The 27,782-nt window shown below is 43.9% G+C and overlaps 1 protein-coding gene across 5 annotated transcripts in view; it reads right to left on the bottom strand.

The window, feature by feature from the left end:
- LOC137373001 (uncharacterized) overlaps positions 1 to 27,782 on the bottom strand; it is a 236,496-nt gene that overhangs the window by 61,565 nt on the left and 147,149 nt on the right. The window contains exon 6 of one of the 5 annotated variants that reach the window (XM_068037627.1): positions 25,110 to 25,799. The exons of the other annotated variants lie outside the window; for them this stretch is intronic. The gene's annotated coding sequence lies outside the window, so the exon portion shown is untranslated. Of the gene's footprint in view, positions 1 to 25,109; positions 25,800 to 27,782 lie in introns of those variants that run through there. 5 annotated transcript variants of the gene reach the window in all.

The raw sequence follows: 27,782 nt of genomic DNA, 5'->3' as shown, positions 1-27,782 counted from the left end.
TCCATGTACTAAAGCAGTATGTCAGCTGCATCCAGAGACTGCAAAGGCAGAAAGGTTGTAAAAGAAGCTGCGCACATTTAGGGCAGTGTCTGACTTCAATATATATTTGAAAACACAGTAGACTTTAGCAGCCGCTAAATGGATAACCTTAGGCTGTGGTTTCCTCACTGGTGCACGTCTCCTAGCTATTTCAAGTGCGCCTCTGAATTCTGCAGAAATGTTATTCTGTGAGCCCTTGAGTACCACATAGACACCATATCCAGAAATAATGCAATGAAAATATTTCATGTTGTACATCTGTGTAGATGGCCTAGTATAATTTTCCTAAAATAAAGATAAAACTGCAAGCAAAATTCCACTGATTATTCCAGACCACAGTGTAGAAGATAAACACATGGGACGTATTAAAGGCTCCATTGTACCCAGGACTCTCTTGCTAATTTAAAATTATTGACAAACAAGGAGAATTTTAGCTGATTGCTTAATATAGAGCGAATGTAGAATAATAGTTATGACGATATCAAGAAAATCTAGTGCCTGATGATTCTACAGCAGAGTAACTTAATATTGTGCATTGTTGTCTTCTATATTGTCCCTTTGACTCTTTCCTTTTCTCAATAAGGGGAGGTGGTGGTGTAGTGGTAATGTCATTGGACTGGTAATCCAGAGGCCTAGGTTAATGCTCTGGGGTCATTGAAATCAATTAATAAATCTGGAATTTAAAAAAAAAACTAGTCTAATGATAACGATGAAACCATTGCCAATTGTTGTAAAAACCCATCTGGGTCACTAATGACCTTCCTTCAGGGAAAGAAATCTGCTGTTCTTACCTGGTCCAGACCCACAGCAATGTGGTTGACTCTTAAATGCCCTCTGAAATGGCCTAGTAAGCCTAGTAAGATATTGGAATGACCTACATCTCAAGGACTGCAGCAGTTCTCTCTTCAGGAAGGCTGACCACCACCTTCTCAAGGGCAATTATGGATGGGCAATAAATGCTGGCCTGGCCAGCAATGCCCACATCCCATGAATGAATTAAAAAAACACACAATCAGCATGGAAAATCTATCCAATTAATCTCGTTCCCTACTTTTTCCTCAATAGCCCTGCAATTATTTTCTTTTCAAGTATTCCTCCAATTCCCTTTTGATAGTTACTGTTGCATCTGCTTCCACCACCCTTTCAGGCAGTGCAATCCAGATCATCATAACTCACTGCGTGAGAAGAATTCTCCTCCACTCCTCTATGGTGCTTTTGCCAATTACCTAAAAATCTGTGTCCTTTGGTTGCCAACCCTTCTGTCAGTGGGAACAGTTTCTCTTTATTTTCTTTATTTATTCCATCAAAACTCTGAAACACAGTGACTGCTCCTTTAATGTGGTTGCATGGGGATCAGCAACCACCAGGTAGTTTACCCAAGTAACTATTACTTAACTGATTCTGGACAAAGAGTGTCACTGGAGTGAACTATTAATGTTGGAAGGGTGCTTTACATTGAGTAAAATCCTTCTGTTCACACATGGGTTCCCAGTAGGGTCATATTACAGCAGTTAGGAAAAGGAATTCTAGCCAAGGACATTGAGGCTAATAATAATGTTCCACATCACGTTGATCTAAAATTGTAATCTATCCATTCACTGCTGTTGTCCAATGTTATGGTCTATAAGCAGTCAGGAATTTATCTTCTCCAAGTTTGTCTCCAGCAATATTTTACTCGCATATTGAATTATGGATGCCTTCAGTGCCGTTGATACATTCCAAAGATCAATATTTATTCCCCTCCCTGTTTGGAATGATCAGTATGATATATTTTTTAATTAATATGGTGAAAAATATAATCAGAAATGATGATAACCAAAATTGCCCATGCAGATTAAACTCAGGAGAGTCACAGTTAGTTAGCCTGTGACTTCCAGATCACAAGGCATCAGAAATACAAGATACATTCTATTTTTTAAATTGGCGACAAAACGTTGACACCATAAAATCTATTAAAATAAAGCTTTCTTACGTTTTTTGTAAGATGCCTTGAAATAATTTTCTATATTGAAGGCATTATAACCATGTATGGTATTGATGATGATGGCCCTGATGTTAAAAATGATGAATGCCTTTCAACTCTGAAGGGAATATTAAGGTTAGAAATTTAAAATTATGGATTTCCCCCACTGATCTCTTGTATAATGATCTACTAGGTGGGATTCCTAAGGTAGCCCAGGAACTCCCCAGACATGCCCCCTTGATGGTAAATGGCTTTCTGTAATATAGGCAGAATCCTATATAATTGAGTCCAGCCCATTGAAATCCACTGGGAGTTGGCCTTGGCCGTGACTGGAACTTTTGGGGCCAATATCTTTAATTTTGACCTCCAGAAGCCATTCTACCTACTTGTTACAAATGTTAGTTTGAGTGCTAATTGTTCAACCCCAGCAATGCCATTTATAAAATGTTGGTTAATTGGAGTGACTATACATCACTCAATCATGCTATCCATTACATCAGCTCTCCACCTACATATTCGGTGGGAGATTTCATCTTGAAAGAGGGAAGGAATACTGTAACGATCAGATGAGGAGGGGTCAAAAGGCTCACTTCTTGTCCCTCCTTGTTTGACTGCAATAGGGTTTATTTATTTGATACACTGGATGTTTTTACCAATTCAGGGAGTGGTTATCCCTTTATGTGCTATGATCATAAAAGAACCAATCGAACAGGTTTTCTTGAGGTTTAGTTGGTTTATTGTACTTAAAATCAAAACCCGATCTAAGTAAAAATAATAAACTATGCTTCAACTTTCACACATATACACACACACATGAGAATCACACACATAGGTTATAGAGTAATGAAGAATAGTTTGGTTGTATTAGAGTCCAGAACAAATAGAAATAATATACAGTCTGTGAAGTCTGGTAATTCAGTTGTCTTCTGGCTGAATTTGTGGTTCTGAAGTTCCTGGCTGGTAGAAGTGCACCTGCAGCTGGTCCACCTGGTTCAGGGTTTTCTTGAAGACAGTGACTTCGGTGACCTTCTCCCACGCACCCCCCCCCCCCACCCCCCCCCCCCCCACCTCCCCCCAGTGTCTCTGTCTGTAGCAATGATAGGCTTGGACAGGATTTGTAGCTTGCAGTATACCTGGAGAGAGGGAAAGAGAGAGAGGGAGACAGTCCCACTGGGGTCCTGCACTAATTAGCTCTCAAAGCTTGTCTGCCAAATCTAACAGCAACTCCAAGTTTTTACACAGACTGGGGAGACTGTTACATGATTCTCGCAGTGTATTCTTTTCTTTACTTTGATGAGTTCCAAGTCTCAGAATCCCAAATCTCTCTATCAGGTCTTATTGTTTCAATGATTACCCCCTGGAGGTTCGTCTCCACTAGTGAATGCTCCAAATTGGTTTTCAATGTCTTGCTAACGAGGGCAATACCAGATAATTGAATCAACCGTTCAAGCCATTGTCCTGGATGCAAGCTATTTAGACACGTGTCTCCACTTCAATGTCTTGGAATGTGAAATATTTCAATGCAAATTGTGGCGGCTTCTTGTTTTAAAAGTTAAATGTAGGAATTCAGCTTTCCTTTTTAAAAGTTTAATGTAGGTTTCCAACCAATGAATTAAAAATCCTCATTCAGCATAGCATGCTTTCCTGACACATACTCATTGGGCCTACTACTCATAGGTTTTTACTGTCTGATAACACAGCTGCAATGGCAGCAATCGCATAAGTACGTTGACCAATTTTGTAGATTTAAGACTACTGCATGAAGATGAAAATGTTCCCGCAGATGACCCACAGTAGAGAATTTAATTAATTTTAAAATTGTTATTAATAGGGGCATAGCGTATAAGAGCAAGGAGGTTATGTTGAACTTTTACAAGACACTAATTCGGCCTCAGCTTGAGTATTGCATCCAGTTCTGGAAGCCGCACTTTAGGAAAGATGTGAAAGCACAGAAGAGAATTCAGAAAAGAGTCATGAGAATGGTTCCAGGGATGAGAGATTGGAGAAGTTGGGACTGTTTGCCTTAGAGGAAGAGAAGACTGAGAGGTGATTTGATGGAGGTATTCAAAATCATGAGGGATCTGGACAGAGTGGATAGGGAGAAACTGTGCCCACTCATGAAAGGATCAAGAACAAGAGGCCACAGATTTAAAGTAATTGGCAAAATAAGCAAAAGTGACATGAGGAAATTTTTTTTCACGCAGCGAGTGGTTAAGGTCTGGAATGCACTGCCTGAGAGTGTGATGCAGTCAGGTTCAATCAAGGTATTCAAATGGGAATTAGACTGTTTTTTGAAAAAGAAGAATGTGCAGGGTTATGGGAAAAGGTGGGGGAATGGTGCTAAGTGAATTGCTCATTCGGAGAACAGGTGCAGACACGATGGGCTGAATGACCTCCTTCTGGGCTGCAATAATTCTGTGATTCCTGAAAGTTATCATGCTCTTCTCCATAGTCCTCTCTATCTCTCTCTTTTAGGGTAGAAGGCTTTAGGCATTTTGAATGGGCCACATTGTTTTATTGTGCAGCATTGACGCATGTTGCCTGAAGAATTTCATGATGCTGGCTGAGTGCTTAATAGACAGAAGACTGTTAATGAATAGGGATATATGTCTTCGGGCTACAAGGCCTGGCTGGGTCACGTGCGAATTTTGTGAACACATGCATCCAGAAGTGCTTCCAATGGCTATGGGTGTACAATAGAACGAGGAGGATAGCTTCCCCTCTTTGAAGTTTATGACAAGAAAATTGTCATTGAAGAGTTTATTTGTATTGCCAACTTTTTCAAGTCCAACTCATCCAAACCATGAAAAAGGGGTGGCAAACCAATCTACATTTTAACCAAGTTACATCTTATTGAAATATACTGAACCTATCACACTGTCTTTAAATATCTCTGGCCCAATTTCCTGTAAAGCTATTTTGGCTTTAAACAAAAATCTTTTGCTATTACTTTTATTTTGCCAATGGAAGCAATTGTCTGCAGTATTTTTAAACTGGATTACAAGTGCAAATTTTTTTAAATAAACATCTTTAAAAATAGGGAATGGTACTGATCAGATAGCTCACAGTAGTTTATACACTGCTATAGATTCCAGTGGAAATTCGGCCTCTTGCTAAAGTTAAACTTGCCACATGAGCTTGTAAGGTCACAAGCGCTGTAGTTGGGACTGTTATCCAGCTGAACAGTTTTAAGGCGGTATCAAAAAAGCACACATCTTAGTTCTACCACTGAGCACATCTCCCCCTCCCCTCCACTCCCTTCTGCACTTTCTGTTGGGACTCTTCCCTCTATGACAGTCTGGTTCAGACATTTACCACCCTGAGCACCTGCTGTCCTTCCCCTGGCTCCATCCTGTGCAAGCGCAGAAGATGCAACAGTTGTCCATTCACCTTCTCGCATACCACTGTCCACACCTGAGTCCCAAATGCACCTTCTGTGTGAAAGTGTGATTTATGTGTACCTCGCCCACCTTAGTATATTGTAGCCACTACTCATGGTGCGGGTTCCTCCACATTGGAGAGTCCAGCACAGATTAGGTGAATGCTTTGCTGAGCACCTCCGTTCTGCCCAGAAGTGCAAGCCTGAGCTTCCTGTTGCTCACCTGTACGATTTCCTATTCCACCCTGCTCTGACTGCTCTGTCTTCGGCCTTGTACAAGCAAGCTCAAGGAGCAGCACCATATCTTTATATCAAGCACTTTGCAGGTCTCTGGACTTAGTACACACATTAATAATGTCATGCTCAACTAAAGCTTCCACTTTCTTTACACAGGGGGTTTTAGAGATGTGGGATGCATGCATCCATGTTTCTGGGGCAATGGACAGGAAGATACAAGCTGGCACTTGGGGTAGAAACCCTATGTCAGAACATCATGCTAGCAGGGCAGCATGCACCCTTGGTGCTGGCCTACCTAGTTCTTCTCCTCAGGCTTCTGCACTATGTTGCGTTTTTCCAGCTTTTTTGTTTTCATTTCCCCCACTGTCTCAGCCATTCGCACTTTATCTGTGTTTCTTAAAATGTATTTTTTTACATGCTTCCCCTATTGTCTCATGGTTAATATCACTTCTGCCAATTAACCATCTCCTGTTTTCCAGTTAAGCACTTGGGTCTTTTGAATTCCCTGTCTGTGTATGTTTTCTCTCTCTTTTGCCTTTTCTGTCCCCTTTTAAATGCTATTCATCTGTAATTGTTTTCCAGTTCTGAGGCAAGGTTAGGGAGGTGGGGAGTGAGGGGGGGAGGTGGAGAAGATGCATGGGTGGTCACACCTGATACATGAGCCTTTCTGTTCTCACCACAGATGCTGACTGACAGATTGAGTGTCTACACCATTTTCTGTTTGTTGTTCATCTCCCAGATCCTCCTTCCTCTTCATTATACGTGTGCACTCTGTTGAGTGACATCCTGCTCACAAGCTTTCTAGTGAAAGGTGGTTGCAATCATAGGAAAATAAGTTCCCAGCTCATCAATATTGTACCTAGGCTCCATTGTACAACTAATTCTTGCTTCATTGCGGTCGCAGCTACATTCCTTTATGCAAGATCATGTTTTTTTCTCCTGAAAGGCTGAATACCATTATCTATACATTGAAACTTACAGAGGCATTGTTGCAGTTTACGGTCTTTTGCAAAATGAGAGCAGCACAGGTGTACTGTCGCGGTTAGTATTGTTTTCATTTACCAAAGCCTGAGGTTGGGCTTTATAAAATAAGTACTTCTGGGCTTTGTCATTAAAATCGTCTCTGCTTTTGCTTGTGCTTCACAACAGATGCAGCTTTACGGATAGGACCAGCTGTTAACAGTGGGCTGGGATGAGCACTGTAAATTGTCTTTGGCAAAACATGTTCATTCAACTCTCTTCAGTAATGTAATGAAACTGTATTTTCCTCAACTTAAAGAGCAAATGTCTTTGTCTTATTGCTGGATTTCTGCACGACTCACTTCAGTTGTCAATAAATGTTTATTGACCGTGTTGAAAGTACATTTACTGGAGGAGTTTTCTTTGGGACTGTTACGACCAGGTGCGAAAGGTGTCGAGAGATTTATTATTATCTTCACCTGGTCTTATTGTAACCATATCCTGGTACATGTGAATTGATTCATGTTTCTAAGCTGTTAATATTCAATTATGTAATAAAAATTTGACAAATTTTGCTACTGTGATCCCATTGCTTCCTCTCCGTGTGATTATGACTTGAAGGTGCATCACAGTCTGGTTCTCTTTGAGTTTCATGTGTTTTCACAAGATTCAGTTCTGTGGGAAGGAGATGGAAGCAACAGACAGGAGAGGCTGCAATTCTTGCTTCAGTTCCAGGAGAGATCTTTACTCCATGAGCACAAGGCTTTGTCTGTTCAAAATTTGTTTTTCCAGTTTAAAACTCCCCTAGTTGGCCAGCAGGTGGTCACATGATTGATTGGTTTGACCAGGTGTCTTCTGTGTATTGGGGCAGGGACTGGTTCCCTTTGTTTTAACATTGTCTGGTACTATGCAAATGTTTTTCCAGTCAGGCACGTACAATTTTTTAAGTTTTAATGTTCTTGTGGTGAAATAATGTGTACCTCAGTCTTGGCAGGTGGGGGTGGGTGTGGGGTGGGTGGGGGGGGGGGGTTGCCTGAAAGGGACTTTAGTAAAATGTTTCTTTCTTTGCAAAAATCCAACTAGCCCATTAACAAGATTCCGCATACCAATGCGTCAACTTCCTTTACCTTCATGTGCCTCTGTTACACAGAGCTACTCTACTTCTCTTGTATTTGGTTTGTCCTTTCTGAAAACACTCTAAAGCCTTGTATGTTACAATCACAATAATCCTTAATGCGTCATAGAACTTGTGGCTATTGGGAGCTGTCATATTGTCACAAATCCAGTGTTCATGTTGTTATATATTGTTATACCATCTGTAAAGTGCTAGGAATTAATTATCGAGGAACTAATTGTTATGTGTAAGCGTCCATGTCTCCGTTATAAAGACGTCTGCAAACGCGACATGAAATCGTGTGACATTGATCACAAGTCGTGGGAGTCAGTTGCCAGCATTCGCCAGAGCTGGCGGGCAGCCATAAAGACAGGGCTAAATTGTGGCGAGTCGAAGAGACTTAGTAGTTGGCAGGAAAAAAGACAGAGGCGCAAGGGGAGAGCCAACTGTGCAACAGCCCCAACAAACAAATTTCTCTGCAGCACCTGTGGAAGAGCCTGTCACTCCAGAATTGGCCTTTATAGCCACTCCAGGCGCTGCTTCACAAACCACTGACCACCTCCAGGCGCGTATCCATTGTCTCTCGAGATAAGGAGGCCCAAAAGAAAGAAAGAAAGAAAAGAAAGAAGAAAGTTCCGGGGGGATGGGGCACATTCATGGCTGTACTGTAGAGTCATGTGTCCTGTAACAGGACAGCAGCCTTAAGCAGTCTGATAAGAACTCAAGCCTTTCCAAGTCTAAAGTGTGATTATTTCCAACATATGGGAAGCAGAAAACAACCAGGAGACATAATGCATACATATGTACCTTAATAGATTAAGGCCATCCTTCAAAGCACTTCTTTTCCCACCTTTCTGCTATTAGTTTCCTTTCTTTTAATCTGTTTTGTTCATCTCCCCAACTTTGACAATTTAATTCCTCCCCCATTGCTATATTTATGCTCGCTGCCAGAGGATTGCTACCTATCCAGTTCTCGCAGATGAAATTTCAGGTAGACAGATGTAACCTGCTGGACCTAAGAAGGAAAAAGAGATGATACACACCCTGCAGTGCAGCACTGAGGGACCACTGTAATGTGGGTTGTGCCACCTTTTCAGAGCGTCATGGAAACTTATAGAGCAGAAGGAGGCCATTCAGCCTGTTGTGCCTTTGGTGGCCCTTTGAAAGAGCAGTTGTGCTTACTCCCACATCCCCTTTTTTGTCCATAATCCTGTAAGTTCCCCATCCTCAACTACCTGTCCAACGTCCTGAAAAAATTATTTATGGAATCCGATTTCACCACCTTTTGAAGTAGAGTGTTCCACATCCTGACAACTCTTAGCAAAAAAAATCCTTGTCTCTACCCTATAGATCTTTTGCTAATGATTTTAAATGTATGACCTCTGCTATTGACCCACTCACCAGATGGAATATTTTTTCTCTATCCTAAAAAACCTCTCATTATCTTGAAAACCTCTATTAGGTCATCTCTTAATCTTCCTTATTTCAAGGCGAATATTTCTAACTTTTCCAACCACTTCTTATAACTGACATCCCTCATTCCTGGTAACATCTGGTAAATTTCCTCTGTACCCTTTCTAAGTACTTTACATCTTTCCTGAAGTGTGATTTGCAGAATTTTCCACAATACAGCAACCGAGGCCTAACCAGTGATAACATTTTGAATGAGTTGTTTGAACTGAGACACCATCTGCCTACTCAGACCAAATGACACTTGTCCCTATGATTTTTCTTCAGAATTGCTGGAAGGAGGTTCCAGATCTTAATCTTTAATTTCTGGAGACTCCTGGCAAAAATGATTGGCAAAAGGACCAAAGGTGACATGAAGAAAAACGTTATAAGCAGTGGTGATTACAATCTGGAATACACTGTCTGAGAGGGTGGAAGAGGAAGATTCAGTCGTGGCTTCCAAAGGATGTTGGATAAGCAACTGAAAGGAAAAAAATTGGAGGGCTATGGGGAAAGGTCCAGTGTGGGATGATCTCAATTGCTCTTGCAGAGAGCCTGCATGCACTTGAAAGACTGAATGGCCTTCTTCAGTGCTGCAATCATTCTCTGATTCCAAGAAGAGTAAGGGAATTGTCCCAGAGACTTGAACAATATTTACTTCTCAGCCAATAGCAGCAATACATTGATCTCAATTCTGTTTTTGGGGTTTTGCCATGTGCCACTTAGCTGCTCTATTTGCCTAATTAGCAGCAGCCACTACATCTCAAAAATAATTTATTGGCTGCTTATTGAAGAGGTTGCAAATTGGCAGATGATACTAGTGCAGTAGTTCTTATATATCTGGAGTTTCAAACAGCCTTTGATAAAGTGCCTCACAGAAGACTGTGAAGCATTCTGTGTAATAAAGGTGATCAACTTAATGCCAAATACAATAATTGCTTTCAATTCATTTCTCACCCAAGTATCAACTCACTGTGGCCTTCTTAAAATAAAGCTTACTACCTCAGCTACTCCTATGAGGTGCTCCCCCAGAGTGGTTTCAGCAAAGCTGGTGGAATACTGCTGTTGCTTATGTTGGGACCTTTATTTATTTAGAGATACAGCACTGAAACAGGCCCTTCGGCCCACCGAGTCTGTGCCAACCATCAACCACCCATTTATACTAATCCTACACTAATTCCATATTCCTACCACATCCCCACCTCTCCCTATATTTCCCTATACTAAGGGCAATTTATAATGGCCAATTTACCTATCAACCTGCAAGTCTTTGGCATGTGGAAGGAAACCGGAGGAAACCCACGCAGACACAGGGAAAACTTGCAAACTCCACACAGGCAGTACCCAGAATTGAACCCGGGTCGCTGGAGCTGTGAGGCTGCGGTGCTAACCACTGCGCCACTGTGCCGCCCTTGAGATGCTGTTATCATCTGGGTGCTTGAACCTGTGGGGGTCCAGCTGCAAACTGCAGGACTTGGCTGCAGATGGGGCAGTCTGGCCCAGCTGGCTTCCTGGCACCATAACTGGTATCAGTGAGAGGTGGGAGCAGACATGCTGACAGTTCATTGCACCAATGCCACTCCTGTGGGGCTGAGGGTCACCAGTCCCACTGAAGTGCAGCAGAGCATACTGCAGAGGATGAGTGACCTTGAAAGCCTCCATCTCCAGTCATCCAAGTTGAAGTCCAGAGGCCGAATGGATGGCCATTTGAGCTTCCATCAAAGCTGTAAAAGCTGGTAGCATTGACTCCCATTGTTCTTTTCTGGGGTGTCTTCGTCTGGATACTCTTACTGCTGGGAGCAGATAGAAGAACAAGAGTTAGTCTGGCACTGATAGGCTGCACAGCAGCAGATGATGGTGCCACAATGCAGCTTGATGTTCTCATACTGACTGTATTTTTTTGAGATGCATGAAGGGGTACAGGTACAAGTAGAGATCTTTTTCACATAAACCCCAGCCTCTCAATCTCCAATCTGATCTGATCTCGACAGCTTGCTGCCGCAGCTCAGACAGAATCATTACACTGAGTGTACCCACCTTGCCTCCCTACTCTTACTCCTGTTATGGTCAGGTCAGGAGGAGTTGAAGGGCTTCCCTTTTCTTGTTTGACCACAACAGGTTTAATTTTTTTTAAAGTGGATATACTGGCCAATTCAGTAGGTGTTTGATTACTTACTTGCTATGATCATAACAAGAAGCAGGTTTTCTTGAGTTTAACAAAGAAAGAGGTTAACTTTATTGCACTTAAACCAAACTAATTAAAATAATAAACTATGTGCCAACTTTCATATGCTCAGACACCCTAGAGGTTCACACACACACAAATAGGCTACAGAGTGGGGAAAGGTAGATTGATCGAGTTAGAGTCCTTAGAAAAAAGAATATACAATCTGTGGAGTTTGGTGATTCAGTGCTGCAGATGATTTCCTCCAAAGGGGTTTCTGATTGTAGCCGGAGTATGCAAAGTGGTCAGTCAACAGACAGGGTTTGTAGCGTGCAAGCTGGAATGGAGAGTGAAAGAGAGAGAGATCCCCACCCCCCTTTTTTGGGTCTGCACGCATCAGAATCTAGATGCTTCTCCTTGCTGCTACAGAGAAAACACCAGCTTAAAACCACAGAAGGGTTGTTGGCGGGTGGGGGGGTGCTTGTCACATGACAGTCACCTAGTGATTCAAACATGGTAGTTGCCAGTGTATTTCTTCTTGCTAAAAAGAACGGGCAGTTCCCTTGAACTTCCTGGGTCTTGGTTCTTGCTAGGATGAACAGCCATTTCATTTCCACTTCACAGGCTTTGCAATGTAGGATACAGTGTTGCAAATTAGATTGCCATCTTAAGCTGATAGCAAAGTCATCTTTTATCTGTTCCTTTTTAAGTTTCTTAAAAAATATATATTCAGATCTCCAGTCAGTGGATTAAAGAAAATTATCATTCAACAAAGCACATTGACGTGACACTCCTTTCTCTTGTGTTGTCTCTTTCTTCTTTTGGAAAAAGGGAGGGAAAAGGTTAGTAATTGTCTACTGAGAAGAAGAATGTACATGTGTAAGGATTCTGCTTGTTGTGTATATGTTGGGCAGGAGAAGAAGTAAATTGCAGTGAGGATGGGCAGGCGTTGAATGGAGAGCAAGTAGCTGGAGTGTTAAGTGAGGAAGGAATCATCAAAGGAATTTCTTGTCCTGCAGTTGCAACCATTTGAGAAGAGAATGCTGTTGGTGGCTGCTATGAAGGCAACAAGCAAGAGGTGAGAGGTGCAATAGTATGTCCTTGTGTTGGATGGTGAAGGATTGTTCAGAGTGCTTGGGGAGGAGGGAAAGGACTGTTGTCAGGAGTTAGAGAGTAAGATAGAGAAATGAAGAGATGTACCCATTCTTTCTGCTTTTGTTAGATCATTGAATTTATTCCTGCATTGAATGTGGGTCCTGGGATGATGCTGCTGGAGCTGATGATCTCAGCAACCTCTCTCCAGACCTGCTGAATGTCCAGTTGTTGTATCTTCCTTCAATTGGTGAGAAAGAGAACTTCACTCCTTGCCCTCACTTCTTGGACCAGGATCCCAGGGAGGCCTCAGGAAACCTCAGAGGTTTGCTTCCTACTGCACTTACAATTTGCAATGTAAGAACATAAGAAATAGGAGCAAGATTTGTCCATATGGCCCCTCAAGCCTGCTCTGCCATTCAATAAGATCATGACTGATCTCAACTCCACTGTTTCACTTGATCCCCTCTTCCTTCGATTCCGTTAGAGTCCAAAAATCTATTGATTTCAACCTTATACTGAACAACTGAGCACCCAACTCTCTGGGGTTGAGAATTCCAAGCATTCTGTGCAGCCTCTTGGTGTCCTCCTTACAGATTACATTCCCACCTAGATTTGCATCGTCAGCAAACCTGGATACATTACACTCAATCTCTTGATCGACGTCATCAATATAGATTGTAAATAGCTGTGACCCCAGCACTGATCCTTGCTGCACCCTACTAGTAACAGCCTGTCCACCTGAAATTAACCCATTTATTCCTACTCTATTTTTTCTGTCCTTTAACCAATTCTCTATTCATGCTAATATATTACCCCCATCCTCCAACCAGCCCTAATCTTCAACAGCCTTCTGTGTGGCACCATGTCGAATGCTGTTTGAAAATCCAAATATACCACATCTGCTGGCCCCACCTTAGCTTCTGATATCCCTTTAATTAAACCATGTTGACTCTGCCTAATCATTTTATGATTTTCTAAGTGCCCTGTTACAACCTCCTTAATGATGGATTCCAGCATTTTTCCGATGACTGATGTCCTAAGAGACAGCAATGTCTGTAGGACATTTAACTATATCAAAGTTGCTTTATAAATGCAAGTTGTTCTTGTTGTAAAGTGAATGCAACCTCCCTGTAACAAATACACTCTCATTTTAATTAGGGCTTGAGAAATCAGCTGCAAGTTACACACAGAATATAAGAGCTGGGAAGTTATGCTAGAACTGTATAAAACACTAGTTAGGCCAAAACTAGGGTAATGTGTACAGTTCTAATCACATTACAGAAAAGATGTGATCACACTAGAGAACGTACAGAAGAGATTTACAAGGATATTGCCAGGATCTGAGAATTTAGCTATGAGGAAAGGTTGGATAGGCTGAAATTGTTTTTGCTGAAGCAGAGAAGTCAATACCAGAAGGAATACATTTAAAGTAATTGGCAGAAGGATTAGAGGGGATTTGAGGAGAATATCTCACCCAGAGGGTGGTGGGTGTCTGGAACTCACAGACTGACAGGATGGTAGAGGCAGAAACCCTCAATCCATTTAAAAAGTACTTGGATATGCATTGGAAGTGCCATACCTACAGGGCTACGGCACAGACACGATGGACTGAATAGACACGATGGACTGATCCTGATCTAATCGGGTGGGAAAGCCACCAGTCAAATTTAAATAAAACCCGAGAGTTAAAATATCCCGGGCCTGAATTCTGGGTCAGCGAGTGCATTATGCAGTTATCCTGAATCCCACTCGGTTAAAATTGACCCTGTAAATTTTACCACTAATATTTTTTGTTGATGCTTTGATTCAAGCATGTCTCTGTAAGAGATAGAGACTGAAGGAACAATGGACTATCACTCTTTCAAGTTTATTAGAACTGTCAGGGAGATCATGAAGCTCCCTCATAATGCATCCTCTTAGTGTCCACAAAGCTCTAGAGGAATCACTTGGGAGACTGCCCAGTGACCACAGCCCTTGATGATCAAATGACCATCTGGTGTCCCTGGACACCAACCTTTCTCGTTTTCCTTGCTGTACTCAACAACTTGTTAGTGAGAGACAGATGGATACAGGGAAAGAGGGTGGGCAAGACCTTTTGGAGGTGGTATCTATGCAGTTAGTCTGGGGGTGAGAGTTTAAAGATACACAAAGTCCTGTGCTACAACATGGGAGAGCTGAATATGACTGTTCATGGTAGTTCTACAGTTTATCCATCTGTTTTCTCAGGTGAGGTGGCAATATTTGTATCTTTTGAGTTTTGAAATAGATTGCTACGTTCTCTCTCACTCTTGGGGGCATTCACAGTTGGAGTGCCTGCCTCTTTTATACTTGGGGCTGGATATGTAAACTTGCAGTCTATCAAATGTTTAATGCTATAATGCACCCTGTGTATGTAAGTGTCCCAAATACTGAGAACATTATACAGAACACTAGAAAAAAAAGTCTTTATTTTTGATTATTTACTTTTTTTTCCAGCCACCCATGCCTCACAGATGTTTGCAAATTTTCTGTTTGCGTTGTCACTGTTTATTGTAGTTCCACAGCAACAAAGTCAAAATTACAATTCTGATTATAGATCCATTTCTCACTCTCTATTTTTCATAGGAGCTGGGACTCCTACATCTTTTGTCACATGATGGTCATGGTGACATTCCACAGGAAAAGACTAAAAACTACAGCTCCTGTGATACACCACATACATTTGGGTTGAATTTTATTAGTGCACCGCACATCAGGGCGGACGCTTTAAAGTCGATGGCCTTCAGGCGCGAAAACACTGCCGCTGAGCCCCCGCGATATTTTGTGTGGGGGCTCATTTAAAGAAGGGGGCAGAGCGGCCTCCCCCAGTGACATAGAAAGGGGCGTCCGCTCCTGCCCCGGCAGTGGTGTCTGGCACCATCGCGCAGGCGCAGCGCCATTTTTAAAGGGCTTCAAGCCTTAACAAAAATGAGCATTTTTCAAGTTACATCACTTTGGTTTTTGTTTGAAAAAACAACTAAAAGCTGGAGGCCCTTTCCCAAGCCCCCCAATGTTTTTTTATTGGCCTTTATCAGTAATATTAACTTTAATCCCACCCTGAACATTCCCCCCAACCTCATCGCGTTTGCCCTTCAACCCCTTCGCACCATCCCCACAGCCAATAAAAAATGTTTTCCCTGCCCCCTCCACTCCCGCCCTGATAATTTCAATCCTCGCCCCTCCCCAGTGTCTCGCCTCGGAAGGGAGTTCCGAAGGTGTGCAAGTTACAGTGGGCGGCCGTAATATTGGCGTGGGATGGCCGTCAGGACTAGGTAAGTTGATATGCATTTAAAAAAAATTAATTGTAATATTTAAATGATGGCCCTGCCGCCAAGCTAGCTTTCGAAATCTGCATAGGATGGTGTGCGGTCTGGGCCCCTGGTGCCGCAACGAGGCCTCACCATGGCCAGTAAAATGCAGCGAGGCCTTCTTGGCGTCGGGCCGCTCCCACAAGTATTTTATGGGCCCCCAGTCATGACCCCCCACATCGAGGGTCTGGTAAAATTCAGCCCAAAAGATTTATTCAGCCATTCAGAATTCCCAGCACAAAGGCCCAGGTGCTATTTCCAACACCAGGCCAGAGACTACAAGCAGTGGAAAAAGTTCTTGAAAGCATTTCTATCTAACATTTAGGAGCCAATGCAATGGTTATTTTTTGTGCTTTTGTTTCAGAATTGTGCCATTTTGTACATTATGTTACAAATGTTATTTATAATTTTATACATTCATCTGACTGAAAAGAAAATAGTGGGTAATAAATACTTGAGCAATTTGGTCTATTTTGTGGAATTTAGCATTGAAAACCATGAGGATTTTGAATTCTGCCAGTTACTCATGCTTAGTATACTTTTCTACTTTTTGACATTCATATTTAGTCAGTTGGATATTTGATAACCTTTTCAGGATTCAGAAGGTCTTTCCTTTATTTGTTAGAATCTACTGATAGACACTGTTAGAATGAGTTTGCAGGAAGTGCATTAGATCATTTGGGTTGTCTTGCATGTGAGGGATGTGTAGTGATGTCTTGTTCCTGATTTACATTAGTAAATCATGCAGTATAAGTTAGGCCGAAACAAATCTCATGTCTTCAATTATACCTGTGTGGAGCAAGTGTATCGCTGGCACTGCACCTTGATTGTAACAGAAGTTCAAAGCCACTTCCAAAAATCTTTTAAGTTTACACTTCACAGGCGTGTCTCTTTTGCCTGTTTCCATAATGCTATCACTGGGACTTCTTGTTACAGCAGGTTATTGCACTTACAACAGTTGTGAAATATTGAATTGCTATGGATTTGACTATTCAGGGTATTAGTTCTATTCCCTAATATTCTGGAACATTTAGCATTACACCTTTTAGGTAAAGAGAACAGGTGGTAATATGTCATAAAAACTTATATCTAAAAGTGCTTATATGCTATTTGTGAATGCATATAATGAGCATTTCCATTGTAACAGGGCTGGAAAAGGGGAAGTTCAAAATGATTGAAATGCACAGCTGTGATCCCTGCGCTTTCATCAGTTCCCTGTTGTATTCTATTATGAAATGTGCCGGAATGCTTATTATAGACACAGTATGATGATCAGAGACTGGGAAGAAGCATTGTGTTATTGAATGTGAGATTCCATTGCAGTTTGAGGTTCGCCAAGTATTAAGTGAGTAATGATGAGTGAGTCATGCCTGTATCATTTTAATATGATAGACAAGGTGATCTGCCGAGTCCTTCAACCCTGCTATTCTCACTTCCCCAACGCAATGCAAGTAGAATTCATTATTTCTACGTTATCATAGTTCTAAACAATTTATGAATTGGTGTCTTGATTCACTGGCAGATCTTTGAAAAATCATTGCCCAACTCAAGATGGATCAGAAATCTTTCCCTTATCATAGCAAGGAGTAAGTGACTAGGACCCTATTTAAGGTAACTACTAATGCCACAGCAACACTTACCCTGAATTATTCTTCAAAAATTAGTTGAGGGCAGCATGTGGTACAGTGTATTGTGGATAGCATGGAATGTTAAGATCTCGATTTGCATCCACAATTCCTATTGTCAGCTGTGGGGATTTCCTACAGTGAGAAAAGGAAAATGGGACTGCAAGTCATGAGTGGCTTCTATTGCAAGTCTTTGGCCAACCAGATGAAAAGTGTCATTGACAAAGGTTTGGGAGTAGGTCTGTCTCTGCCAGGCTTTGATGTGTGATTCAGCAAAACCTGTAAGAACAGAGAGGGTGAAAAATATGAAAAGCTCTTTACACAATGACACCTCTCGCCATGAATAACTGTGTGCAGGAGGAGAGAAATGGATCCTTGGAATATACAAGGTCACTATTTTCCATTGTAATGCCAATGGCAGAGTATGGTATTAGGTTGACCTGGAGGAGGGAGTGAATGCTTGCATCTCATTTATTGCAGTGAATAACCATCAATTTGTCGTACGCTGTGTATGCTTTTCATGGATATTGAAGGAGATACATACAGACCCTGATGGAATAAGGGTCGGACTTTCCAATTCACAAATACCAATTGTGGACATATTGAACTGAATGAAATTCTCTTTGGCCCTACGATCTGCATTGTCATAGTCACGAAATGTAGTAAAGAAAATTATCATAGCTGTCGTTACTATATATTTACATGTATGTTCACCATTAGTAAAATTAAGCGTGTATCTTAAGGTGTCAGCCATATTTCAGTGGCAACACACTTGTTTCTGAATCAGAAGATTGTGGTTTCAAGTCCCAATCCAGAGACTTGAGCACAAATATAGAAGGACACATAAGTGTAGTGCTGAGGGAGTGCTGCACTGTTGGAGGTGCTGTCTTTCAGATGAGAAGTTAAACTGAGCCCCATCTGCTTTCTCACAGCACTATTTTGAAGAAGAACAGGGGAGTTATCCCTGGTGTTCTGTCTAATATTTATCCCTCAACCAACATTGCATAAATCAGATTATCTGTTGTTTTCGGGAGCTTGCTATGAGGTAACTGCCACATTTCCTCAGATTACAAAAGTGGGCTGAATTTAATGAGCCCGTCGTGGGTACCAGTGGCAGACCCAGAAGTGGCACTGTCCCCCACTCATCATGTGTGTGGGCGGTCACTTTACATAAGGGAGGCGTAGGGCCCAGCCAGTTACGGGATGGGGATGAGATTTGAGGTGCCGAATATGGTGTCAGATCACTCTGGAGTAGGTTCTGGCACCATATGTAAAGCCCTGCCAGCCTTGCTTTCATTGCTGACTTAGACTCATTAGCAGTGCTCTCTGGTGAAGCCATTGCCAGAGTGACTCATGGACACCACCCCCCCCCAACCCCCCACCATCCCCTGGAGCAGGACACCACAGGATGGAAGAGGCTAGCGGCCCCATGGTTTAGTGATGCCTCCCTGGAGATTCTCCTCCAGGCTACAAGGGAAAGACTGGAGGTCCTCTTCCCCAGCGACAGCAAGAAGAGGCCCTCCCACCTGACCAAACCTGCATGGAGATCACAGAGGAGGTCAGCAGCCCTGGCGTCACCCACTCCCCCCTCCGCACCCGCTTCCCCCCGAACATGAGTGCGGTGCTGCAAGAGGGTCAACGATCTCCTTCGTTCTGCCAAGGTGACTGCTCCATACCTCTTTTCTTTTTTGGGATTGCGTGTGGCTATGCAGGAGGAAGTGGGACATGGGGAGGAAGGAACCACAAAGGCTCTGGCAAAGGAGGATAGGCATCACCTCATCCTGACAGATGCATGGCTGCATCTTGGCCACAGGCCATCCTCTTTCAAATCTCATCCCCAATGAACTCTCGAGAGCTGAGGGGAGGATGAGCTATATAGAATACCCCCAGTAGGGAACGAGGGGCTGCCACTAACAGAACTGTCATGTTGATCTCTCTGCGAAGTGTGGCTATCTCCCTCTTTCCACTTGCAGGACAAGAGGGCTCATAACAGGAGGGAGACATCGCAGACTAGCGGAGGCATTCCAGATCTTTGACCTCTCACCACAGCTGAGGAGGAGGCACAAGAATTTAGCAGGGACCCAGGTCGGCTGCTCCATATCCATGCATGAGAGTGAGGATTGTCTTCCATCGACATACAGTTCATTTGTGGAGACCCAAATCATGCATGGTTGGCATGACGAGATCTGCACAACCTAACCCACACATGTTTGTGTCCTCTCATGCAGGCCAGCATCTGCAGGAGACTCAACCAGAAGGGGGACATAATCCAACCTCTGAGGAGGAGAAGCACTCAGAGGAGGCACCGTCCCATGACTCTACTGCACCTTCCATCAGTGCAGATACTTTCACCTTGGTGGGTTTCCACTCGGCTGTAAAATCAGGGTCACAATCTGGTGAGAGCACCACACACTTGCCCAAGCAGCTGGCTGAGACTGAGACAGCCAAGGCCACTGACAGTCGGAGGAGTGTGGGTGGCCAGGCCCATGCTGAGCCCCAGGATGATGACGAGCCTCTGGCGTTGACAGCACAGGGCATGCTGGAGTTGCAGAGAGAGGTAAGGCGACATCTGTCAGAGATGCCAGAGGCCATGTGCAGCCATGAGCGGATGAAGGAGGAGTCCATCCATGCCACAAGTGCTGCCATGTCTCAGGCATGTGAGCATATGTCTTCCTCCACCTGGTGTATTGTGTGCAGTTTTGGTCTCTTTATCTGAGGAAGGATGTTCTTATGTTCTTGCCATGGAGAAGATTTACTAGGCTGAATCCTGGGATGGCAGGATTGACATATGAGGAGAGATTGGGTCGACTAGGCCTATATTCACTAGAGTTTAGAAGAATGAAAGGGGATCTCATAAAAACCTATAAAATTCTAACAGGCTAGATGCAGGGCAGATGTTCCTGATGGCTGGGGAGTCCAGAACCAGGGGTCATAGTCTCAGGATACATGTTATGCCATTTAGAACCGAGATGAGGAGAAATTTCTTCACTCAGAGGATGGTGAAGCTATGGAATTCTCTACTGCAGAAGGCAGTGGAGGACAAATCATTAAATATATTCAAGAAGGAGATAGATATATTTCTTAATGCCAAAGGGATCAAGGGATATGGGAAGGAAGTGGGTACAGGGTACTGAATTAGACGATCAGCCATGATCTTTTTTGAATGGTGGAACAGGCTTGAAGGGCCGAATGGCCTACTCCTGCTATTTTCTATGTTTCTATGGTTGGCAAGCCTCATGGAGAGCCAGATCCCACAGATGCGCACAGACCTGCACACCATTGCCTTGACTATGAGTTCAAAGCAGCAGTAACAAGGCGAGAGAAGGACGAGGTCCTTGGCGTCTTCTCCAGCTTCTTCTCCTTCTCTGGTCAGCAGGGAGGTTTATGTAAGCCTTGAAAGGGATGAGGAGAGGCTGACCTGCACGGCTGGAGGCTGCCCTCAGGGTGCTCTGAGTGTGGACATGGGCTCCTCAGTCCCTCCCCAAGTGAGCCCAGCTCCTGTCGCTGTGATGCCTGAGGAGAATCCTGCACCTATGCAGGAAACCCTCAGGCAGCCGGAGCCCTCTGGAGGACGGCCACAGAAGTCATCACAGGGCAAAGGGCAGCGTGATCAGCAGTCAGCCTCCAGCCCAGCAGCTAGCGCCAGGGTTGTACCTCATAGAAGCACTCGAACATATTAAGAAAAGCACATAGGCACACACGGGAGTTTGAAATTTGCTACTTGTTTTAGGGACATAGAGTCATTTATGGCACAGAAGAAGCATCGAGTCCCTGCTGGCTGTCCACAGAGCTATCTAGTCAGTCCCACTCCCCCACTTGAACCTTCAAGTGGCCATCCAACTTCCTTGTGAAGCCCCAAGCAGCTGAGAGGCCATCATGGTGGCTGGAACCAGGGAAGTATGTGATTGTCTCTTGCCCCTTGGCCTTTCGCTCAATATGCCTGGCGTCTGGTGCAAGGGGTTCAACATTCAGTGCTGCCTGTTCATCACCCTCCTCTGTGTCTTCCTCATCGGTGGGAGAATAGCATTCAATCATGTCCTTGTCATGCAAGACCTCCCCCATCTGCAGTGCTGGATTGTGCAGAGCACAGCAGACCACCACAATACGTGGGACTCTCGCTGGGGCATTCTACAGGGCTTCACTGGATTGATCTAGGCATCTTAATCTCATCTGCAGCAGCCCAATGGCCAGCTCGATGATTGCAGGTGTTGCATCTCTTCTTTGCTGCAATGTGAGGATTCCTCACAGGCCTCAGTAGCCATGTATTCAATGGGTACCCCTTGTCCCCAAGAATCCATCCCTGAAGGCAAGCGGGGGGCCGGAAAAGCTACTGCATCTGGGACTGTCAAAGTATGTAGGCATTGTGGCTGCTTCCCAAGAAGCGGGCACAAAGCTGCAGGAAGCGTTTGTGGTGGTGACAGAACAGTTGAATGATGATGGAATAAAAGCACTTCCTGTTGATGAAGGTGGCTGGCTGATCTGTGGGAGCCTTGATGACCACATGCGTGCAATCTATCCCACCTTGCACCTGGGGGAATCCAGTGATGGCCCTGAATCCACTGGCTCTCTCAGCCTGACTGTCAGCATTGATCCAGTAGTGCACATAGTCACCGGTCTGCTTGAACGAGGCATTGCTCACCTCCTTGATGCAGCGGTGGGCTGCAGCCTGGGAGACACCACACATGTCCCCAGTGGATCCTTGGAATGATCCAGACACGTAAAGGTTAAGTGCCAATGTGGTCTTCAACACCAAGGACATAGGGTGAACACTGAATCCCATAGGTCGCAACTTGTCCTGCAGCATGTCGCATAAGTCTATCATGGCCTCTCTGGAGAGCCATAGTCTTCACTGAGCATGCCAGTCAGACATTTGGAGGTGGTTGAGTTGAGTTTTGTGCACCCTCTAGTGCTGCTGGTCCCTTTTTGTCGTGCAAAAAGTTAGCATGCAGGTACAGCAAGCAATTAGCAAGGCAAATGACATGTTGGCCTTTATTGCAAGGGAATTGGAGTACAGGAATAAAGAAGTCTTGCAACAATTGTACAGGGTTTTGGTAAGACCACATCTGGAGTACTGTATGCAGTTTTGATCTCCACATTTAAGAAAGGATATGCTTGCATTGGAGGCAGTACAGCAAAAGTTCATTAAATTGGTCCCCGGGATGAGGGGTTGCCTATGATGAGAGGCTGAGTAAATTGTACCTATATTCTTTGGAGTTTAGAAGAACGAGAGACAATCTCATTGAAAGATACAAGATTCTGAAGGGGCTTTTTAAAAATTCTTTCATGGGATGTTGGCGTCGCTGGCAAGACCAGCATTTGTTGCCCATCTCTAATTGTCCTTGACAACTGAATGGCTTGCTAGGCCATTTCAGAGGGCAGTTAAGAGTCAACCACATCGCTGTGAGTCTGGAGTCACATGTAGGCCAGACCAGGTAAGGACAGCAGATTTCCTTCCCTAAAGGAGATTAGAGAACCAGATGGGTTTTTACAACAATCAATAGTTTCATGGCATTATTACTGAGATGAGCTTTCAATTCCAGATTTTTAAAAAAATAATTGAACTTATTAATTGAATTTAAATTCCACGAGCTGCCATGTTGGGATTTGAACCTGTGTCCCCTGGGCATTGGCCTGGGCCTCTGGGATTATTAGCTCAATTATATTAGCACAATGCCAGCTTCTTCCCTGAATGGATTGGGTAGACACTGAAAGATTGTTTCTGCTGGTCTTGGAATCTAAAACATGGGGCAGCAGTCTCAGGATAAGGGGCCGATCATTTAGGACTGAGATGAGGAGAAATTACCACTCAAAGGGTTGTGAATCTTTGGAATTCTCTACCTCAGAGGGTTGTGGATGCTCCATCGTTGAATACAGTTAAGACTGGGATAGACAGATTTTTGGTCTCTCAGGGAATCAAGGGAGATGGGAAAGTGGATTTGAATCCTAACATCAGCCATGATCATATTGAATGGCAGAGCAGGCTTGATGGGCCATATGGTCTACTCCTGCTCCTATTTCTTATGTTCTTGTTCTTGGCCGGCTGCTGTTGCTCTCGTCATAGAGCTTCACGGGCTGGTGCAGCTGCCTCCTGGCCCTCGTCGGAAGTGCTGCATCACACCACAGGGGGTCCAAAAGACAGGATGTATGAGAACCATGCCAGGTGATCAGTGGGCCTCTAGAGCGCTGCCCTTGCAGAAACGAACATGCCTTGGCAGCTTTCCCTTTGCTGCTCCTCTTGGCTTTCTCACTCATGGCTTCAGTGATCACCCTTGATGAGAGTCAGCCCTCTCACCCAGCAGTATGGGCACCTGGTACTGCCACCCAGGACCAAGCCCGCCTTTGCAGACCAGCCGAAACCCAGCCCACCCATGCAGATCAGCCGAGACCCAGTCCACCCATGCAGATCAGCCGAGACCCAGTCCACCCATGCAGAATACACAGTATTGTAGGCTGACAATGTCCTTTGCTCTCCCCTTCCCTTATGCGATGCTAGTCATGGCTGCCTAGCCATCGTGGCTCTGAGTTCTCACCTCGGTGCCACAAGCTTTCAATGGCTGGCGATCCGAAGGCGCGTGACAGCCGCCCATCATCCACTTAGCCCCAAGCCCCCCAATGAATTGCAATCAATTACACACTCATGCATTTAATCTAATTGTTCTACAGTTGATGTCATGACATTGGATTTCCGGGCAGACTTGTCCAACACTATTCTTCGGTCCCCCCATGCCTTTATTCCCACTGTCAATGGCCTCACTAAATTCAGCCCAGTGATTGCACATTGTGAAAGGCGCTATATAAATGCCAAGTCTTTCTTCCTCTCTCAACTGCATTTAAATAATATTAAGCGCGCAGTGTAACCTTCTCCTGAGTATATGCTTTAAGGTCGTATTACTTCATACAGAAGTCGTCAGCTGTCCCTCGATTTGAGGATGTTGTCTCCTCAAGGTCACTAGTTTCTGCCATGGGGTCTTCAGGTGATTGAACAGGCTGATTCTCGACCCGCAGATCTTTGGACCATGGGGCAGGACGTCCCAACAGGTCGTGGGATCCGGAGTGTATGGTTTGCTTCCTTTTCTTTCTTTCTCTGCTGCCGCTCTGCCTCATCATTAAGGTGTTTGGACTCAAAAGCATGATGCAACTTGATGGACAAGTTGTCGCCATTTTGAATGATTTGTAGCAAGCTCCTCCCAGTCATCAATATCAATGCTGCCGCACTCCAAAGAGAACTTCAGAGTGTCTTTGAAGCATTTTCTTTGTCCTCCCCCCTAACGCTGGCCATTTGAGTGTTGAGAAAATAGGACCTGGTGAGGGAGATGGTTTCCGGCCATCTGGACACAGTGTCTGGTCCATCGAAGTTGGTTTTGCAGGAGTTTTGCCTGAATGCTTCTGCAGCTGGCTTCAAGAAGGACACTAGTGTTTGTTCGACGGTCTTCCCATTGAGTCCGGAGGATGTGGCGGAGGCATTGCTGATGGAATTTCTCTAGTGCTCTTGTGTGTCGCTGATACACAGTCCAGGTCTCACTGCAGTACAGGAGTGTGGTGACAACAACTGCTCTGCACACTAGGACTTTTGTTGACTTGTGGTGGTCTTTGTTGTCAAACACTTGCCACCGTAGTTTGTAGAAGGCTGAGCTGGTGCAGCTGATCCAGTATTGGATCTCCTCGACAGTGGTGGCCTTTTGAGAGAGGTGGCTGTCAAGGTATGGGAAGTGCTTAACATATTCCAAAGTCTCTCCTTCAACATATATGGGAGGTGGAATATTTGGCTGACCAGATGTGGGGGTTGACATGAGTTTTGTTTTGGCAACAGTCAAGGACAGGCCAAGTCTCTTGTATGCAGAATTGAAGAGATCGAAAGCAGTTTGCAAATCTGGTGCAGAGTGGGCAAAACACTGCAGTCATCCGCAAACTGTAGATCATGTATGTCTATGGTGGTCAGTTTAGTTTTGGCACAGAGGTGACTGAGGTTAAAGAGTTTTGCATCTAGGCTGCATTTAATACTCACACCATAATACTCAGGGCAGTTGATCTTTCACGAGGTGAATAGCCACTGTCAGGTACACTGTAAATAGTATGGGGGCTATCACATAGTCTTGCTTAACCACGGTCCGGATTTTGAAGGCGTCTGTTTCAAATCTCCCACTGAAGACAGTTGCAATCATATCATCATGGAGCAATTGCAGGATTGTGATGAAGTTTCTTGGACATCCAAATCTTTGGAGCACAATCCAGAGCCTCGTGATTTGCTGAGTCAGATGCTTTGGTCAGGTCTACGAAACAATGAAGAGTTCCTGGTGTTGTTCTGGACATTTTTCCCGGATTTGTTGGGCAACAAAGACCGTGGCAGAGGTTCCTCTGGAAGGTCTAAAGCCACACTGTGTCTCTGGGAGGATTTCCCAGTCACAGGAAGTAGATGATTCAGGAGAATGCATGTCAGGATTTTTGCTGCTATGGACAAGAGGGAAATACAGAAGTAACAGTAATCCAAAAAGTGTGAAGATGTGTTTTAGTAGACAGATATTTGTGTAGAAGGGGTAATTTTAAAACTTTCGAAATCTCTTGGAGTGGATTCGCATGAGATCATATTTGTATGTGATTCAGAGCTTGGGCACTATAATAAGCATAGTCGGAAACTGGAGCTTTCTGCTACTCAGTGGCACGAGAATTCATTTATTCTAGCTGTGCCAGCAACTTAGACAAGTGAGCCTAATTCTGTGTCAGCAGGGAGCAACATTTGTACTATTCTTGAAATAATACACTGTTCCCAAGTGGCCAGAAGCCCCTCAGGGACCATTAAACAGCTGGACGGCCAACACAGTATGCAGTTCTGACAAATATCTGTGGTGCAGACAATCAAACTAAACGAAGAATTAAGCTGTAAATTAAGGTTTAGGAGTATGGTTTTTTTCCCTAAGAAAACCTGTTTAAATAGTATTTTTAGGCATGTAATTATTTGGAACTTCAATTCCATGGATCCAATTAAAAATGGAGAAGCTATTTAATGTAATTTTAAAAAATATATCAGTTTGTTGCTTTATGTCCGCATGAATTTAATAAGATTGTGGTAGTCTTAAACTTCCCTTTTGTAAACCAGCACAAGTACAGTTGAAGATGTCAATCTGAAGCAGACTGATTTTAACATGGCCATTGAAATTTCTGCATCAAATTTCTCAATCTCCCATGGCATTGTACACAGGGTGTCGAGACTAAGAGTAGTCTTCAGGAGAAGTGAGATTAGAGGGTGAGGGTAATTCGATCAGGGTGTACAGTAATTCAGTCCCATTTTAAAGTCACACATTCTGTCCTTACTTTTATACTGCCATTATAACTTTCTACTTCAATGTTTGCAATGAAAATTGTGTATGTTAGCTTGTTAGCCCCGACAACCAATTTTATCTGCAGCACCCGTGGAAGAGTCTGTCACTCTAGAATTGGCCTTTATAGCCACTCCAGGCGCTGCTGCACAAACCACTGACCACCTCCAGGCGCTTACCCATTGTCTCTCGAGACAAGGAGGCCAAAGAAGAAGAAGAAGAAGAAGCTTGTTGTGTAATAGTTACACCCTCCGGCGAATGATAGTACTGCAATAGTTCCTCTAGCAGAAGGGTGTAATTACAGTGTGACAAATTTACATAGACAGTTTCCATTATAAATGTGGATATAAGAATTTATCTTGCATGACGCTGACAGGAAGCATGTGCAATGCACTCTAATATCTCTTGACTTAAGTTTTCCAATGCTCTCCTCGCCAGCCTCACACCCTCCGTAAACTTGAGCTCATTCAAATCTCTCCTGCCTGTATCTTAACTTGTACCAAGTCCCATTCAGTCATTGCCCCTGTACTCATTGACTTAAATTGGCTCCTGGTCTGGAAATATTCTCATGCTTGCTTTCAAATCCCTCCGTGCCCTTGCCCTTCTGTTACCTCCTCCAGCCCTGCAACCCTCCAACGTCTCAGCACTCCTTCAATTACGGCTTTCTGCCTAACCCCAATTGTCATTGCTGCACCATTAAGTTTTTTTTTCCAAAAATATACTTTATTCATCAAAATCTGTAAAAAAAAATACATTACAAAGCAGTTCCAAGTTGACATTCTAGTTTTCTTCAATACAGAATGTGAGTTGCCTCACAACACTTCCATTCCATTTTACATGCAATGTACATTTGCATTACACAGCAAAACCATATTTTGGTGCATACAGCTCGAGGGGTTTTACACAGGTTGCAGCCCCTCAGTTCACTATGGCGGGAAGACCTTACACAGTGGCCTTTCCCCATTGAGCCTTTGCGGCGTCTGTCCCAAGCTTTAGTGCGTCCCTCAGCACGTAGTCCTGGACCTTGGAATGTACCAGTCTGCAACACTCAGTTGTGGACAACTCATTGCTCTGGAAGACCAGCAAGTTTCGGGCGGACCAAAGAGCGTCTTTCACC

The sequence above is a fragment of the Heterodontus francisci genome, chromosome 8 (genome assembly GCF_036365525.1).
Source record: "Heterodontus francisci isolate sHetFra1 chromosome 8, sHetFra1.hap1, whole genome shotgun sequence".
NCBI classification, from domain to species: domain Eukaryota; kingdom Metazoa; phylum Chordata; class Chondrichthyes; order Heterodontiformes; family Heterodontidae; genus Heterodontus; species Heterodontus francisci.
This window is presented reverse-complemented; position numbering and strand designations above follow the sequence as displayed.